The sequence below is a fragment of the Balaenoptera acutorostrata genome, chromosome 6, assembly GCF_949987535.1.
Source record: "Balaenoptera acutorostrata chromosome 6, mBalAcu1.1, whole genome shotgun sequence".
Classification (NCBI taxonomy): Eukaryota; Metazoa; Chordata; class Mammalia; order Artiodactyla; family Balaenopteridae; genus Balaenoptera; species Balaenoptera acutorostrata.
This window is the reverse complement of record NC_080069.1, coordinates 48800508-48819112: the sequence shown is the minus strand read 5'-3', so window position 1 is coordinate 48819112 and position 18605 is coordinate 48800508.

The window sequence follows — 18605 nt, the reverse complement described above, 5'->3', positions numbered from 1 at the left end:
GCCCTCATGACAGCAAGGCAGCCAGCCACTGCCTATGGTGGTGAAGGTGGAGAGAGAGGAGGTGACGGGGTAGGAAGAGGACAGAGGTGGCCCAGGGCAGGACCACATCAGGGATGGGCAGGATGAAGAAGCTGAAGAGCTGAGGTTGCCTATTACTCCCTGGAGGCAGAAAATGCCCTTCAGAAGGAGGAAATGGGACTGAGGAAGATGGTGGCACTGTGGTCAGAACCTGGTAGGGACAGATGTGTGTATGTGTGTATGTATGTGTTTAAATTTAATAGAAATCATGGTAAGCTGATTGGCTGGAAACAAAACTTTTAAAATATTAAGGAGCTATTTACCAGGCAAAGGAAAGAGCCTCTAGACTAGTAGTAAAGAGGGTGTTAGTAATACTAAGTTGTAGTCTTGGACCTGCCTGGTGATTATGAGCTGTGTAACCTCTCTAAAGTCTCACTAAATCATCTGAAAGATGGAAAAAAAACATTACCTACTGTAATGGTTTATTTGTTTTGTAGCAACTTGACGGGGCCATGGAATGCCCAGATATCTGGCTAAACATTTTTTCTGGGTGTGTCTGTGAGGGTGTTTCTGGGAGAAATGAGCATTTGAATTGGTGAACTGACTAAAACAGATGACCCACCCCCATGTGTGTGGGCACCACCCCACCTGTTGAGGACCCACATAGGACAAAAAGGTGGAGGAAGGTTGAGTTCTCTCCACCTGATGCTTGAGCTGAGACCTGGGTCTTCTGCCCTTTGACTGGAACTCTCACTATCAGTGCTCCCAGTTCTCAGGGCTTCAGGCTTGAACTGGAATTAAACCATGGGGCTACCAGTTCTCCACCTCTGAACTATACCATCACCCTTCCTGGCTCTCCAGCTAGCCAAGGGCAGGTTGTGGGACTTCTCAGCTTCCATTATCCCATAAGCCAATTCCTTAAATATATATTCCTTATATATGTAGGCTGTTTCTTCTCTGGAGAACCCTGACTAATAGACCTACCTTACATGACAATTAAATGATGTATCTAATACCCTTGTTCTGCACTTAGAACCCGGAAGCTACACAGTGAATGCTGCTATTATTAACCACATAAACTTGGAAATCACCAAGAGTTTCCTCAAAATAGGATCTGTCTGTCTTTCTAATTTAAATAAAGAGGTCTACATATTCATGACCTCCATGCCTCTTTTGGGGTTTATCTACTCTTTGTGAAGTCCATGATTCAATTCCCTGGATTTTGAGTAGAAGCTCTCATTTGCATGCCAGCCAGACATAGATAAATGCATGTATAGAAAAAGCTTCAGTAGTCTTCAATGTATTCTAATTATTCATCTTGGTGATTTTGTTTCATGAAAAATTCCTCGAAGAATTGAACATCATCATCGTTTGTCTAAATCAAGTAAACTCAGAATGTTTGGTGGGCTATTTGCCTGTGCAAATAGAACTACTCTCCTGTTACAGAAATAATAGAAAGAATAACTTAGCCCATATTAAGTCGCCTTCCTGTGTCAGACTTTTTTTCCCCTCACGTTCAGCTTTTACGCTTTACCAAACTTGAATTTTTAAAGCACACATCGGAGCGTGTCTCATCTCCAGCCCTGACCCCCCAGGGGCCTCCCCACTGTCAGATGGCTTGGTCTGACATGCCTGCCACACCCTTCCAGCCTCAACTCTTACAATGCCCCGCAGAGACCTTATGTTCTAGAGAAACTGAGACATACTTTATACCATGCCCCATGCTTTCCCAGTGGGAATGTTTACATTCTACCCATGCTTGAAGGCTCAGATAAAATGGCACTTCTTCCTTGAAGCTTTCTCTAATTCCCATTCACCAAATCCAAATTATCACAGAACTTTATGTTACCTGTCTTGTGTCATATTGTACCTGCCTGTTTGTTTGCCTACCTGCCTTCCTCCTTTCCTAGCTCCCTCCCTCCCTCACCATGTACACCTACTATGTGTCACATGCTGAACATGCAGCAAGGAATAAAGCAGGAAGGATCCATGTTCTTGTGGATGTGGGGAAAGACAGCCCCTAATCAACCAAAAAGTAAATTTATAATTACAAAAGTAGTTGACTACTGCCTAGGAAAGTACAGAGGACCATAAGCTAGCAGAACAGAGGAATGCATTTAGAATTTTAAGTAGGGAAAGAAATTTTGGTCAGGGAGGTGGTACAGACCTGGTATAACACATAGGAAGGTGCTAACAAAGGACGCCAATAGACATCATACATTCAGGTGTCCTAGCCCCCAACCTACAGCAAAATAATTATGATCTCCTGGAGGATTTATTAAAAAACGGACATTATTTTCTTTGGTGCTCATCCATCTGCCCAAGAGCAGAACACCTTGATTAGCCCTTAGGTGTTCATCAATTTATCCAAAATTTACTGTTCTCAAACTCTCTATGGTTTTCCCTTCTCCCTTCTTTTCTCCTATGAATCCTGATACTGTTTTTACTAAATGAAATCAATTAATAATAATTACTAAGTTATTTTTTGTTTCCTTTGCATATAAGTAAATGACATGTTAATAGATATCTACCTGTCTTGGTTTTTTTTTCTTTTTGGCAGAAATTACTATGGCAGAAATGTACCAGTGTTGTGCTAAGAGGTTTAAATATATTCTAATTCTCACAACAAAACTCTAAGGTCAAACATTATTCTTTTATCATCAAAACGGAAACTAAAACACAGAAAGGTAAATCAAGAGAGGACCAATATTTGAATGTTCTATTTGATTCCAAAACCTGTGTTTTTAACCACGATGCCATACCATTCCCAGGTGTACAGGTTTCTTGAAGGGAAGAAAAATATTTCATCCATAGTGAGTCCTGACATGTGAGATGGAAAATCAGGTGGGATAAACACACTTGTTATCATTATGTTTTAGAAATACAAGGGCTTGTGCTGATTCTCTGAAAACCAGACTCTCAATTTTAAGGACCCAAATCAGTCCAAATTCAGATACAAGTTTTCCATAATAACTAAAATAAGTCCAGCTTGTAAGCAATAACTCTAGATTTTTTCAAGAAAACTATTAGATGATATTGTAAATATATTTTCCTTGTTTTCTCTCAACACTTTGACCAAATAGATTTTTTTTTTGCTTTTTTTTTTTTAACATCTTTATTGGAGTATAATTGCTTTACAATGGTGTGTTAGTTTCTGCTTTATAACAAAGTGAATCAGCTATACATATACATATATCCCCATACCTCTTCCCTCTTGTGTCTCCCTCCCTCCCACTCTCCCTATCCCACCCCTCTAGGTGGTCACAGAGCACCGAGCTGATCTCCCTGTGCTATGCTGACCAAATAGATTTTAACCTATTTTTCTATCTATCCAAGTATCTGTCTGCCTGTCTGCCTTATTTCTTCTTTTCTTCCTTCTTTATTTCATTCCTTTTGTATTTCCTTTTTTTTCCTGTTTCCTTTCTTTTTCCCCTCCTTCTTTCATTCCTTCTCTTCTCCATGCATCCATCTTCTTTTCTCATTTAATACATGAATCAAGGAGAAACAAAATGGTTGAAATTTCCAGAAATTCTAAGCATCCTTGCCTCCCACAAAAATGGTTTTCCATGCATTAGCATCCCCATAGCTGGGTTCAAGAACTGGCATATGAGTTAGCTAAGTTGAATAGTTTGTGCATCTCTTGTTGAGGGTGATTTGTAGCTTTATTTGGAAAGGAGTTTTGTTTTCTATAAAAAAACAAAGGTACTGCTTGCTCCCCACTAGAGAGAATTTCTAAAGCCTTCCGAAAGCATTCTACCATGAATGAAAAATAAGGCTAGATGATGAATGGGTGGACCTTGAAACCTTAAACACTGAGATCCTCATCTGAGCCCAAGCTCTGCTTCAGTAGAGTAACCTACTAACCTTAGTAACCTACTAACTTGGAAGTTAACCTTGATTAACTTCCAAGGTTTGACATTTCCTATTTCCATTCAAACCATAATATCTCTAAGGAAAAGCCACTTTGCTGTCATGTGGGTGCTGTGCTTCAAAAACTCAAAATGGTACAGACCGAAAGTAATCTTAAAAATTCGGTAACACGTACTTGCGAGTGTGTATTTAGCTGTACGCCTGCAGGATGAAACTTAGACGTGATGGCATCAGAAGCAGCCTAGTGATGTGGCATCTCCTTAAAGCAATACTCTTTAAAGTGTTGTCTGACATGTAGTTAGTAGTATAGGAGAGCATCTGACTTCCTATTAATAAAAGCTATTCCTCTCTTTACGTTCAGAATAAGAGATTTATTAAATGCACTGGAAAAAATATTTATAAAGCTTTTCATAACTATTTCCTTCTGTGGTTTTTAGCCATTCATAATTTAATAATGTTTCTTTGTTGCCGTCACTAAGGAAAGAAGTTACTTGCATGAATATGGCTGCAGGTTTGTTCAGAATATTAAGTGTAAAAGTATTTTTTCTTTTCTGTTTCATGCTGGCTAAACATTTCTAATTTTACTGTGGTTCTATTTCTTTATCTAGTTTTCCATTGTTGTTTAAACTGGAAACTTTCTTGGAGTGCACTTACATCATTTTGTTGTTGTTGGAGGGGTGGTGGTTGTTCTTTTTTTTTTTTTAATTGTATTTGATTTACAATGTCATTCATTTCTGCTGTACAGCAAAGTGATTCTCTTACACACACACACACACGTGTGTGTGTGTGTCTGTGTGTCTGTGTGTCTATATATATATATATATATATATATATATACATCCTTTTTTAAAATATTCTTTTCTATTATGGTTTATCACAGGATATTGAATATAGTTCCCCATGCTATGCAATAGGACCTTGTTGTTTATCCATCCCATGTATAATAGTTTGCATCTGCCAACCCCAAACTCCCAGTCCTTCCCTCTCCCACCCATCTCCCGCTTGGCAACCACAAGTCTGTTCTCTGTCTGTGAGTCCATTTCTGTTCCCTAGATAAGTTCATTTGTGTCATACTTTAGATTCTACGTATTGATGGCATATGCTATTTCTTTCTCATCTGACTTACTTCATTTAGTATGATCATCTCTCATTCAAGCCATCTATGTTGCTGCCAATGACATTATTTCATTATTTTTTTAAAATTTTATTTATTTATTTTTTTATCTTTATTGGAGTATAATTGCTTTACAATGTTGTGTTAGTTTCTGCTGTGCAACAAAGTGAATCAGCTATACATATACATATATCCCCATATCCCCTCCCTCTTGCGTCTCCCTCCCACTCTCCCTATCCCACCCCTCTAGGTGGTCACAAAGCACCAAGCTGATCTCCCTGTGCTAGGCAGCAGCTTCCTACTAGCCATCCATTTTACATTTGGTGGTGTATATATGTCAGTGCTACTCTCTCACTACATCCCAGCTTCCCCTTCCTCCCCCCCACCCCCCACCGTGTCCTCAAGTCCGTTCTCTACGTCTGCGTCTTTATTCCTGCCCTGCCCTTAGGTTCATCTTCATCTTCATTAGTACCGTTTTTTTAGATTCCATATATGTGCGTTAGCATATGGTATTTGTTTTTCTCTTTCTGACTTACTTCAGTCTGTATGACAGACTCTAGGTCCATCCACCTTATTACAAATAACTCAGTTTTGCTCCTTTTTATGGCTGAGTAATATTCCATTGTATATATGTGCCACATCTTTATTCATCTGTCGATGGACATTTAGGTTGCTTCCATATCCTGCCTATTGTAAATAGTGCTGCAGCGAACATTGTGGTACATGTATCTTTTTGAATTATGGTTTTTCTCAGGGTATATGCCCAGTAGTGGGATTGCTGGGTCATATGGTAGTTCTATTTTTACTTTTTTAAGGAACCTCCATAGTGGCTGTATCAATTTACATTCCCACCAACTGTGCAGGATATTTCATTCTTTTTTATGGAAGAGTAATATTCCATTGTGTATATGTATACCACATCTTCTGTATCCATTCATCTGTTGATAGACATTTAGGTTGTTTCCATGTCTTGGCTATTGTGAATAGTGCTGCTATGAACATCAGGGGAATGCATTTAATTTAAAAAATTTAGATAAATAACATTTCAATATAGCATGCAGTACATCATACTTTTTTCTGTGTTTCAGATTTTTCTTTGATTTTTGTTTGACTTTCAACTGACTACTCTCCATGCTGATGGCTTGGCTCCATGTGCATGGAATAGAAGATCTTTACGTCTGTAAATTTACAGCCAACAATGAATATCTTCTTCCAATCTGAGTTTTTCCACTAATTTTAATTATTTGATCTGGTTTTGAGAGAGCTGAGAGAAGTTTTCACATTTTTTCTCCCCTCACATGGCAAAGAGGTTTTCATGCCTATGGATTTACAGAAAGAAAGTTAAATCTGGCAGGATCCTCAGAGATCGTATGATCAGTCTCGTTAGTTTTGCAGAAAAAAAGAAAATCAAGCTGAAACAGGTGATGTGAGGCCTCCTGAACCTCCTGAAAGAAGTCACCTGTTCTATACACAGGAGGACGATGGTCGTGCTGTGGTCCTTTTGTGTTTCTCCTAGATTTCAAGTTTCAGTGGCAGCCAGGGAGTTTTTAAAGCCTCAAGAGCTTTCTGAATGTCTCTGTTCTTTCATTCTGATGGAGCACCACCTTGCAGTCTGGGAGCCAGATGTGGGAGGAGATATAAATAGAGCTAGCCAAGAATTAGTTAAATACAGTGTAAATACTATGGAGAAGTAGAGTATATATAAAAAAAAAAAAAGCATTCGACCTTGTCAGGCAGATTGGGGAAAGCCTCCAAGAGGAAGGCTCATTTAAGCTGAAACCGCAGGATGATTTGGAATTGTCCAATCAAGGGAGGTGGTTTCATTAAGAGCACTAGCATGAGAATCATCCAGTTGTGCTTAGAACGTAAGGTTTGGGACCTTGGACTCTGAAGCTGACTGCCTGCCTGAGAGAAATTCCCTCCTTTAACAAGTTGTCTGTGTCTGTGGGCAAGACACTGATGTTCTCTGTTCCCTACCACTCTTTTCTGTAAAATTAGCATAATAATACTATTGGGGTATCATACTGTTATCATGCTATTATGACAATCGCTTATAAGGCTTGACTGAAATAATGCCTTAAAACACGTTTGTATAGTGCCTAACACTCAGAATAGGACAACTGCTGGCCATTATTAACCCAGAGCTTTGCAGATTACAAAACACTTTTATAGGCATCGTATGTCATTTGATCACCATGCTTCCCTCTAGTACCCAGTCCTCAGTACCTCTGCTAATGGTACTATGATTATTTTTGGAGAAAACGAGTAAGCTCTGTGGCCCCCTAGTAGGGGCCAGGAGTGTCCCAGAGAGAGAGAACAGAGATAGAGCCTGGGTCTCAGGGTCTCAAAGAATATTCAAGAATCATCCTATCTAGACTGGAAGCATGTCAATACTTCAAATGCTAGTAGTATCTCAAGAAGAAAGGAAACACATTTAAGGGGCTAGGTTACATTAAGGATTTTGACAGCATGACATTTACGGTTTAAGTGCCCCTCAGGAATCATGGCCTCAGACTGTTCAATAATGATGTAAAATGGGTGAGCAAACAATTTAAGTGTTACTCTAAGATAATCTCAGTAGGAGCACAATGTTGTAAATGTCCTCTCCACATCCCAGTTCTGTGAAGTAGCTGTTCGTTTTTGTCCATTTATTGCTTTACAGCTATAAGCCTTTGACTAAGTCGCTTAGCATCTTCTAATGATTTTTGAAAGATTTTCTGAGGAAATCCAACATGAGATGGCGTGGGCTATTATACTAACCAGAAAGGATGTGATTTCTATTGTAAAGAGCATCTTTTTCCACTGCACACATTGAACCTCTTTATGTCTGGTGTTATGGCTCATATGAGGGGAAGAATGGTGGCATTCATTGTCACAATTCTACAGCATTTAACATTGGTAGATGATTTTACTGTTGATAAAATACATTACCCACTTTATCACATTTGATTCTCCAAACAGCCTTTCCCAGTTTTTACTTAGTGAAACTGAGACGTGGAGATGTTTAAGCAAGTTCATGTAGTTGGTTAGTGACGGAGCCAGGACTTGAACCCAACTGTTTGGTCTCCAGATAGAGTGCTCTTGTCACTAAACTGATTTTTGCCTTGTTTGCAAAGCTTACGTGTGAAGACAAGAGCAAGCGTTTCAGAGTTGTAAGATTAGTAGATTGCAGAAGACCATCTTTCACAAGTGTGTCATGGAGGACTCCACTCAATGTAGATTCAGTTCCCAGGAAATATTAAGACTTCAGAGGCCACTGGTGAGCAAGAGAGACAATGTTGCAGCAGCCATTATGTGACCTACTGACCCCCTGGGAGGGAGGTGTTGGGGGTACAGAGTTAGACTTGGCCACGTGGCTCTATTACCCTTTCCACCCTGGGGAATTCCTCAGAGGCCAGGAGGCAAATATTCTCTGAAGGTCTTTGGGGGTTTCCAACCCTGTTGCAGCAGACAATTTCCAACCATTTCCCACTTAAGGCAGCCACTGACAAGTTGCTAATGATTCCCTTAGGGTCCCTCACTTCAGGCACTTTAAGGATTGTTTCACTAGAATTTGAATCAGGGCACTTTTAAAAGAAAAAAAAAAAAGTCCAGCTTGCTTTTTACCACCCTCCTTTGGGATTAAGTTAAGGAAACTAAAGCCATTATCTGCTCATGGCTTTGCTGAATCAATGAATTTTACTCACTAGAAAGCTACACGAAGTAGTTCTTTTTCATGAAAAGATGGCATAGGCATTTTTGAGCCTTGAGTTCTGAAGAATACACAGAAAGCTCTCTCCCGCTGATAATTAGAGCTGGCATCAAGGCAGGGTACATGAGCAGTAGTGGAGCTTTTCCTTTTCTGACACATTGAGAGACAGAGGTACAGAAACTGTTTAAAGTAAAATAATAAAAAGAGGGGCGAGGTTAGGAAGGGATTAATAACATTTGGAAATCACAGGAATGATGTGTTTTTCTTTGAATGTTGCTCTAAATTGTATCTTCTTTTCAACTGCTTGAGATACCTTTTGTTCAAAAGGAATACAGATTCAATAATCTTGCTTTTCTGGGGCAAACATAATGGACTGCACACATGGCTTAGGCTGAGTGGTCATAACCAGGCAAAGCTACCGTATTTTTTAAAATATAAGACTCCATTGATTCTCAGATGTACTATATTATATTAATGTATCACTGAGAGAGAGAAAAAAAAATACTAGCAGTTGGCCACATCAGCCTCCTGTAACTTTGACTTGTGTCTTGTCTTTTTGATGGTATTCATGATTTCTCCTGCCTTTATTTTATTGCTCGGCACTTGAGAGGCAACGTCTTTTGCACACCTACCAATAACAAAACAACATAGCTTCATTTACATCTTGGTTGTGGCTTCATCCAAAGAACATGTTTGTTGCCTTGTAAGAAAATGGGGAGTTTCAATCATTACTTTGACAATAAGTATTTGCTTCACAAACAATACCAAATTTACATGCAGTGGCTAATTTCAACAAAATGACTCTGTTTCAACAATAAACAATAGTATAGTCTTTTTGAGAGCTGACAAGTTAGGACATTTGATTTGTCATCACTGCCACTGGGCAACAATGATGATAAGACACATCCCAAATTTGGAAAAGTTAAAATGTGAAAAAAAAAGTGTGACTTAGAATTGATGAACTATGAGAGTTCATCAGCCTAAACAGCCAAGAGAGAAGACCATCCAGCTGTGGGAATTTCAGTTCCAATGACAAGAAAGAATCAAAGCAGTGAGCTAGTAAACCAGGAGGCCTTGACATTCCTCTCACCTTGATTAAACTTTAGACAGATTTCTTCATGACTGTGGGCCCTGACCTCCCTTTTCTTAGTGCAAATACTGTAGAAAATTGCAATTTCAAATTCTTTCTCTGCCCCTTTGAGAGGTAAATTTTCTACAACCCAGAAATGTCTTCTCGAGGACCATCCCTTTGAAATGTAATCATTCAAAGAGACAGCACCCCTACCTCTGTGCCTCTGTGGGAGGGTGGGAGCCTAAATTCTATAGGCGCCAATTAGCAAACACAGATGGCTTAATCACATTGATCAGTCTCCCTGCCCAGTCCTCCAGTATGTTTCCATTGGCTCACCCCATTTCTTAAGAATCACCCACCTTTTATTCAGCAGATTTGTTTCTTCTTGCTCCTCTATTGCAGTAGTCTTGAATAAAGTCTGCCTTGCCTGTTTAACTGATCCAGTGCAGTTTTTCTTTTATACTAAGAACTCAGTTCTAAAGAAATAGTCAGCGTTAAAAGGATCCTTTATGCATACTTAGAAAGTCACAATTCAAAGTAGAATGTGCTTTTTTTTTTTTAAATAAATAAATTAGTTAATTTATTTATTTTTGGCTGTGTTGGGTCTTCGTTTCTGTGCGAGGGCTTTCTCTAGTTGCGGCGAGCGGGGGCCACTCTTCATCATGGCGCGCGGGCCTCTCACTGTCGCGGCCTCTCTTGTTGCGGAGCACAGGCTCCAGATGCGCAGGCTCAGTAGTTGTGGCTCATGGGCCCAGTTGCTCCGTGGCATGTGGGATCTTCCCAGACCAGGGCTCGAACCCGTGTCCTCTGCATTGGCAGGTGGATTCTCAACCACTGCACCACCAGGGAAGCCCCGAATGTGCTTTTTTAAAATTCACATTCTTTGGTCTCCCACACAATTTGTATAGTTTATATGTTTTTGAGACTAAAATCCCTGTAATATATTTTCCCCTGTAGTATTTCCTTATTGTAAATGCTTCAGTGCAAGTGTGTTGAGAATTAAAATTCACAGAACTGTTCATTTTTATTGTTTTTAATCACAGGAGTCAAGGGGTTAAAGGATATTCTTTCTGATCCAAGTATCTAATTTTTCAGGCTCATATTCTGTGGCACAGAAATACAGCCTTTCTCAAGATCACATAGCTAGTTAATGGTCAACCAAAGACAATCCAGGGTTGTTTCCACTAGACCAATGACCCCCACACTGAGTTGAGCATTACACACCTGGAGAGTTTGAAAAAAATGTTGATGTACTTTAAAAAATCAGGGTCAGTTGATTCAGAATCTCTGGTTTTGGGTCTAGGCATTTGTGGTTTGTAAAAAGCACACAAAGTTTGTTTGTTTGTTTTTTAAAATGCATCTAAGATGCAGCCAGGTCTGAGAACCACCGGAATAAGCTTTCTCCCTATATGTAATATACTAAAACCAAGCGAGGAACTAGCTGCTATTTTATGTCCTGCACAGAGGAGCAGAGGCTAAATTGTAAATGCTTTTTAGCATTTTTGCACTCACCAATTCTCATCCTTAAAACATCCAGCACTTCTTAGTTATTTCTTCCATTGCTTTCTTGCCCTAGAATTGTGTAAAGTTGCATGTGGTACAACTGCTTGACTGGTTATGGTAGCTCACAGAACCTGGGAAGGTGGCCTTTGTGCCAAAGCAAATAGCACTTGATGTATCTTTGAAGCTGGTCTGTTTGCAGATTGGACTGTTAGGCACAGAGGGAAAGAGTTTTCAATGAATATTTCTATAATGTTACAAATCTACTAGACTGCTGGCTCACAAGTCTGTACAGGTGATAGGATATTTTTTTGCAGGTGAGAAATGCTTCATGAGAATGAGCTCCTAGGAAGAAAGGAATTGTATAAATGCAAATAATTATTTTTATTATGCAAACAAATGATCCTAATACAGTAATAATAGCAATTAAAAAGAAAGCCAGGTCCCTATGCCCTAGAGAGCAACATCTTTGTAAGGAAATCTAACGAACTTTTTATAACTATTTATTACATGCCTTAACTGCAAGATTTTGAGTAAGAACCAAACTTTTAAGTGGGTGTTGTTGTTGTTTTTAATCCATTAGATATAAATTAAACCAAACCAGGAGATTGAAGTGTTTCCTCCTTCTTCCTCCTACACCACTGTGGGCTTAACCTTAATTTGCTGATGTCTGCAGTATTTGTACAAGCACTGCTATCTTCTAGAGCAAAGGCAATGCTACTGCAATGAATTAGAAACTATATATTTAAAAATCTTTCCTTTTATGAGCAATTTAAATTGGCAGGAAAAACACAATTAAGCAATTTCAAAGGTGTAATTTTATGGAGAGTTAAACACTACATCTCTAAACACTGTTTTTAAAAAGACATTGGTAATTAAGTTTTTCTATTTTTTATAGTTCTAATCTAGAGGAGACAGTGGTGAAGAAAAATGCCAAGAATGTGATTTTTTACAAAGTGCAGTTTGAAAATTCCCATCCTAAAATGTTGAAACGGAAAAAGATGACAGTGACTAGAGATTTCAGATGTGGAAAAGAGCAGAGATATCCTCTTGGCATGGCTCTTAAGATCATTAACTAAGGGAGTCCTGCAAACTCCATCCCTCAGCTGCCAATGGGAAAATGTCGCAACTGCAAATTAGAGAGATCTTGCTGGAGATACTGTAGAAGGAACAGGAAATTACCAGATGTCTTTAACCCTTCCATTTTCACACCCTATCTTTGTAACCTTCCAATACAAGGTTTCATTTTGTAGTTATCTCTGACAGCATCAAGATCTTCAATTACCCAGAGTAATGGGAACTCCTAGTTTTTGAGTCAGTTCCATTGCCCAGCTTTGCTCGTTGCAAAATTTTTTAGTGCATCAATGAAAATCTGATTCCATATTATTTTTTCCTGAAGTTTCCCCTCTTTATAAGTCTGTGTTCAGTGACATCAGATTAGCGCTTAAATCTGCCACAGTGAGATTGTTCACATCAAGGAAGTCTGCAAAGGCTGCTGTTAATCTGGGAATCTTGGGAGAGCTGGTTGTTAGGTCTTTGCCGGCATACCACTGTCTCTGGAACTAGCTGATAAGTCTGCTTCCTCATCTCTACAATGGGCTTTCAAACATATGAAAGTTTCCTCCCTGTCCCTCAGAAATCTAGGCCACACATGTTGGGAAGGACCCTGGTAGGGTCTCTAGCTCAGTCTAATTCTGGGCAAGGGGTATGTGTCTTTATCTGCATGTGTATCTTCTTCCAGGATATATTGCTTATCTTATTAAGCTGTTTCAGTAATTAAACAAAATGATGCCTGCAAAATGCTCAGCCTTTCACATAGTAAGACCTTGGGTACTATTAGCTATTATTATCTTTAGGGTGAAGGTTTATTGTACCAGAACAACCTTTGTTTACTCCCCTCTCCTAGCTAAGGAGGTTAAAAGGTATACCATATAACGGCTTTTATTTTTTCCACATTGTTTCTTCTTAAATTTGTGCAGTTCTGATTAGACACCAGGGCTAGGTATACGTTTATTTCCAACTTTAAATTGAATACAACATCCCATTAGGACACTTGGTGGATTGTTAGAATGGGGACCTCAAAGTCTGTCTTGCTTTTCTCTTGCAAAGAGAGCTCCAATACAGTTGAAAATACTTGCTACAACATAATCTCTCATCCTGACAGCCTAATCTCTGGTCTGAGGAGAGACTGAGGAATGCATAGATTTCCTATACTATTCTTCTTGGTCTGTCTTTCTGTCTCTCAGAGCCTATAACCCACTTGGCCCTCTGTCCATGATTACCTACCTTTCCTCACCTAAAGTCCTTAAGACTCGTGACACTCTCAACACCAAAAGAGGAACACAGCTGTGGTTGGTGACATGCTAAGATGGCCCTCAAGTTTCCCTCCTCCTGGTGTATATGTACTACACAATCCTCTCCTTCTGAGTGTGGGTGTGACTAATATGATGGGATAGCACTTCCATGATGAGGTTATGTCATATGGCACAGTTGACTTTTGAGAAAGGGAGATTGCCCTTCGTGAAGGTGTCCTGATCTGGTGACTCCTTAAAAGGGACGGGAAAAAAACTAAAAATGGGGTTGCCATATGATCCTGCAATACCACTCCTGGACATATATCCGGAGAAAACTGTAATTTGAAAAGATACGTGTGCCCCAGTGTTCATTGCAGCACTATTTACAATAGCCAAGACATGAAAGCATCCTAACTGTCCATTGACAGATGAATGGCTAAAGAAGATGTGGTATATTTATACAATGGAATATTACTCAACCATAGAAAAGAATGTAATAATGCCATTTGCAGTAACATGGATGGACCTAGAGAATATCATATTAAGTGAAGTAAGACAGAGAAAGATAAATATCATATGATATCGCTTATATGTGGAATCTAAAATTTAAAAATATACAAATGAACTTATTTACAAAACAGAAATAGACCCACAGGCATAGAAAACAAACTTATGGTCACCAAAGAGGAAAGGGAGGGAGGGATAAATTAGGAGGTTGGGATTAACATATACATACTACTATAAATAAAGTAGATAACCAACAAGGACCTAGTATACAGCCCAGGGAACTATACTCAATATTTTGTAATAATGTATAAGGAAAAATAATCTGAAAAAGAATATATATATATATATATATTCCATCTATCTATCTATCCATCTATCCGTCTATCATCTATCTATCCTGAATCATTGTGCTGTACACCTGAAACTAACAACCTTATAAATCAACTATACTTCAATTTAAAAAAAGATGAATTAAAAAAAAAAAAAAAGGGACTGGGCTCTTCCTGAAGTCTGAGGTTTTGAAACATGAGATGGATTCCCTGGGAGGGAGATTGTCTGTTGCTGGCTTTGAATTAGAGAAAGTCAACTTTTAAGGATCTGAGACTAACCTGCAGCCAACAGCCAGCCAGAAAATGGGACCTCAGGCACACAGCCTCAAGGATTTTTTTTTTTCCCAGAGCCTCTAATAGAGAACTCAACCCACCTCACATATTGAGTGCAAGACCCTGAGTAAAGAAACCAGCTTAGCCAGGATGGACTTCTGACTTACAGTGTGATGGTAAGTGTCTGTTGTTAAAAGCTGCTAAGTTTCGTTTTTTTTTTTTTTTTCACGATAGAAGGTGATTTTGAATGAATTCCTAGCCAATACATACAGACAGAGAAGATATATCAGTAAAAATGCATAACAAGCAACAAAATGCAATAAATGTGAATGTATAAGTAGCCACAATATATAGAGACAAGTATTTCAACGAAAACTGGTACAAAGCAGAGAGCAAAATAATAAGTGTAAAAGAATTTCATTATTGTGCTCATTCATATTTTTACCCAGCAAGTAAAAAAGCTGCTAAGTTTGTGGTAATTTGTTATGTAACAATAGAAAGCCAGCATACCAACTGTCATGTGTTCTCATAGTAATATCTTCTCCAGTCAAAACAGCTTCAATCTGGTCACCATATTGCCAGGTTCTCATCAGCTATGGGTGTTTTCTTCTGGATTGTTCCTACTTCCCTAATGTTTTCTCTTGAAATGGGTGTAGAATGACTGCATTTTGTCAGCATTTTGTCTGACTCTGGTTCAATGATCATTCTCTGCACAGGTAGAACATTTGCTAAAATGATCCAAGGGATATTCCAAAATGCAGTAAATGTATTAGAAAAGGCATAAAGTTCTGAAGAGGCATGTGCAATTTACATCAACATGAAAAAGTAAATCTTTTCTGAAACAGAGCAGGATAGAAATAATTGAATAAAAAAGCCTCTGGCTAAAAATTAGACCCATCTCTCTATCATGGCATTCTTTGCACTGCCATGTGATTATTTTCACTTTGGTCTAGTGTATGAACTTGAGAGTGAGGGTCTGTGCTCTATTTATCTCTAAACTCTAAGTTTAGTACTTGGTATATTTTAGGTGCTCAATAAGCATCTTCTACATTCACCTGAAACAGAAGCATTTGCCAATGACAGGATTTACAGCTTGCTGAGATTAATTGAAGTTTTTCTCCAAAGTTGAAAAGCAACAAAGAGAACAATCTGTTCAGAAAGATGTGAAAGGCTGAGGAATGTACTGGAGAGTAAATGCTTTCTCAGAATCAGAAAGCGATTTTTATGAAGCAGGAGGTGTTGGCAAGCTCTTTCTGGGTAGGAGATGAAGAATAGAACAAAAATAAAAATGAAACACCTTAGAATTTTCCATAGAACAAACAAGACAGGAGGTGATAACACTGACAGTTCAGAGCTGCTCTGAAAGCATATTTTCTCTCAGGGAAGAGCACTATTTCTTCCTTGAGAGACACTAGGTTATACACACAGACGTAGCCGGGGGGATTTGTCCACGGTAAAATAGCCAAACTAATATTAAGTGAAGAAAATCCACTCACAGCTGAAAGATAAATGGAACAAAGAGATAGAGGCTGAAGTGCTGCAGGCAAGTCTAGGCTCCCCTACAGGGAACCCAATTAGTACTTTCCTAACTCCGGCTGCCAGTTTCTCAGAGCGTAATCTGGGGATCATCTGAGGGCAGCAGGCAGTTGTGGAATAACAATAACCAAGAGCAAAACTGATGTTGCTATTTGCAGTCTACATATGCATGCATATGTGTAATAGCAGTAACAGTTTCACCATTCTTTAGATGGGGAAACTGAGGCTCACCAGGTAAGTGACCTGCTGAAGGTTGCAGAGCTGATAACTGATAAGGAGGACTGGAACTGAGCAGGAATTTGAAGTCAATCTTTGTGCTCTTCCAGAACATCAGACTGTCTCTCCAAGGAGAAAGAGAGAATAGAAAAATATTATGCACTTTGAAATTAACACCCAAACTCCTCAGGGCTGCTGTGAGAATCAGATGAAAGACTTATGTTCTTGGGAAAGTCATTTAATTTCTCTGAAAAAATTCCAATAATCCATTCAACTCTGATAATCTTTGACTGCCTGATTTGCCTCTAGCAATTTAGTGGTACCTAAAATGGACAAAGTGCCAGGCCTGAGACATTATAGGAAATATAGAAATACAGACTCTCTGTGCCTGCGTATCAGTTATTTAACGGACATTTATTAAAAGTCTTCTTTGTGCCAGGCAGATACTCAGAAATACTCTGCTAGATTCTATGACATTTTCCTTCATCAACTAATTATGCACAGGTTTTTGTTGAAATTTGGCTGATAAATTCCCACCTTCTCCGATGTCAGCCCTATATCAGTGATGTTCCTATAAACAAATCAAAAGATGTTATGTGTTTTATAAATTTCCTTTTAAAAGCAGGAAACGTTAATGTTAAAAATGTCACATTTAACTTGAAAGTAAAAATTGTGTTTGTTTTTCAATAGCTACAGGTAATAAACCACTGACTACCACTTTTTATTACAGAAAAGATCAGTCAATTTAGGATACTTGTTTTTTATTTTATAGAATATTTTGGAAAATGAAAAGTGTATGATTTATCTTTAAGGGCTATCACTCTTAAAAAACAGACTTTGCCACTGTGAATATCTGAATATCTGTGTGGTACACAGTTATGATTACTCACCATCTCATTACAAAGTATCGCATTGCTTCTATTGTTTGATATGATATAATCTTCAAGTCCATTGAATGAGGCAGACATAAAGTGTAAAACCACCCTGTAAGTCAAAAGCGAACAAATGAATGAGGACGCCACTCACTGTTACCTCCTCCCTGTGGTTGAACTTCCAGGATAGTTGGCTTGCTATAAGCAGTAAGCATTTCTCTAACATAAGGGCAAGAAGTCATAAATCGAGTTCTCATATTTTCTCTCCTTGCCTGATACATCAGCTTGTACCATCTTATACCAGCAGTCATCATTGCCTCCCTGACATTGTCCTCCCTCCCTCCTCCCAGGCGACTGGAGCTCAGTTTGGAGAGCACTATTTAAATAATACATGCTGAGTGCAGAAAAATTTAACAACACGTGTACGTGTAAGGAAGAAATTAACAGAACTCCTAATCTAGCACCTCAAAACAAAAGTATTTGACCCAACTGGAATTTTTGTGTTTGTGGTAGTTAGTTGGTATGTATGTGTGCAGTCTTTAATATTTTTATTTTCATATCTCAGAACTTAACAACATATTTTTTCATTTCTATGGGATTATTAATATAAAGAGAAACTTTTTAATATTTATATTTTATTAAATTTATATTTTATCTAACCATCTTACTAAATTCTTTTTTTTTTTTATTGGAGTTTAAATTTCCCTAGTATATGGTAAAATATCAGCAAATTGTTTTTCAATTTTAAAATCAAATGACTCATTTTCTAGTCATGGAGCATTTTCTAGAGCCTCTTAGATAAACTGAATTCAGTAAATATATTTAGCAACTACAGTGCAACGATATTACTAAACAGTCTATCATTATCCATTGGATTTAACTCTGTGTACTGCTAGGTTCATGGCTTAGTTCATGGCTTACTGCTGATTCCTCTATTTTTCATCCTCCCTTATCTTGAGGAAATCTGCCTATTCAGCAGATAAATTTTAATGTGCATGAATGGGATCTGGTTCCTGGCCCAGTCTAGTTTTGTCCTCGGTATAATTTTTGCACGGCCCTTTCCTTCTTTAACTAGTGACAGTAATAGGAAAAGTATTGTTTTGCTCTGATCGTCTGGTCTTTATAATTTCATGGTCCAACAACAGGGAATCTGGTACCTGTCAAGTGTCAGGAGTCAGGGAATCTGGCTGTCTCTTTTTTTTTTTTTTTTTTTTTTTTTCCACACACACACACTGTATTTTATTTTTACAAGAGATAGATAGACTGACACCAAGCATTGTACATGGATGACCACAACAAAAGCAACAATGATT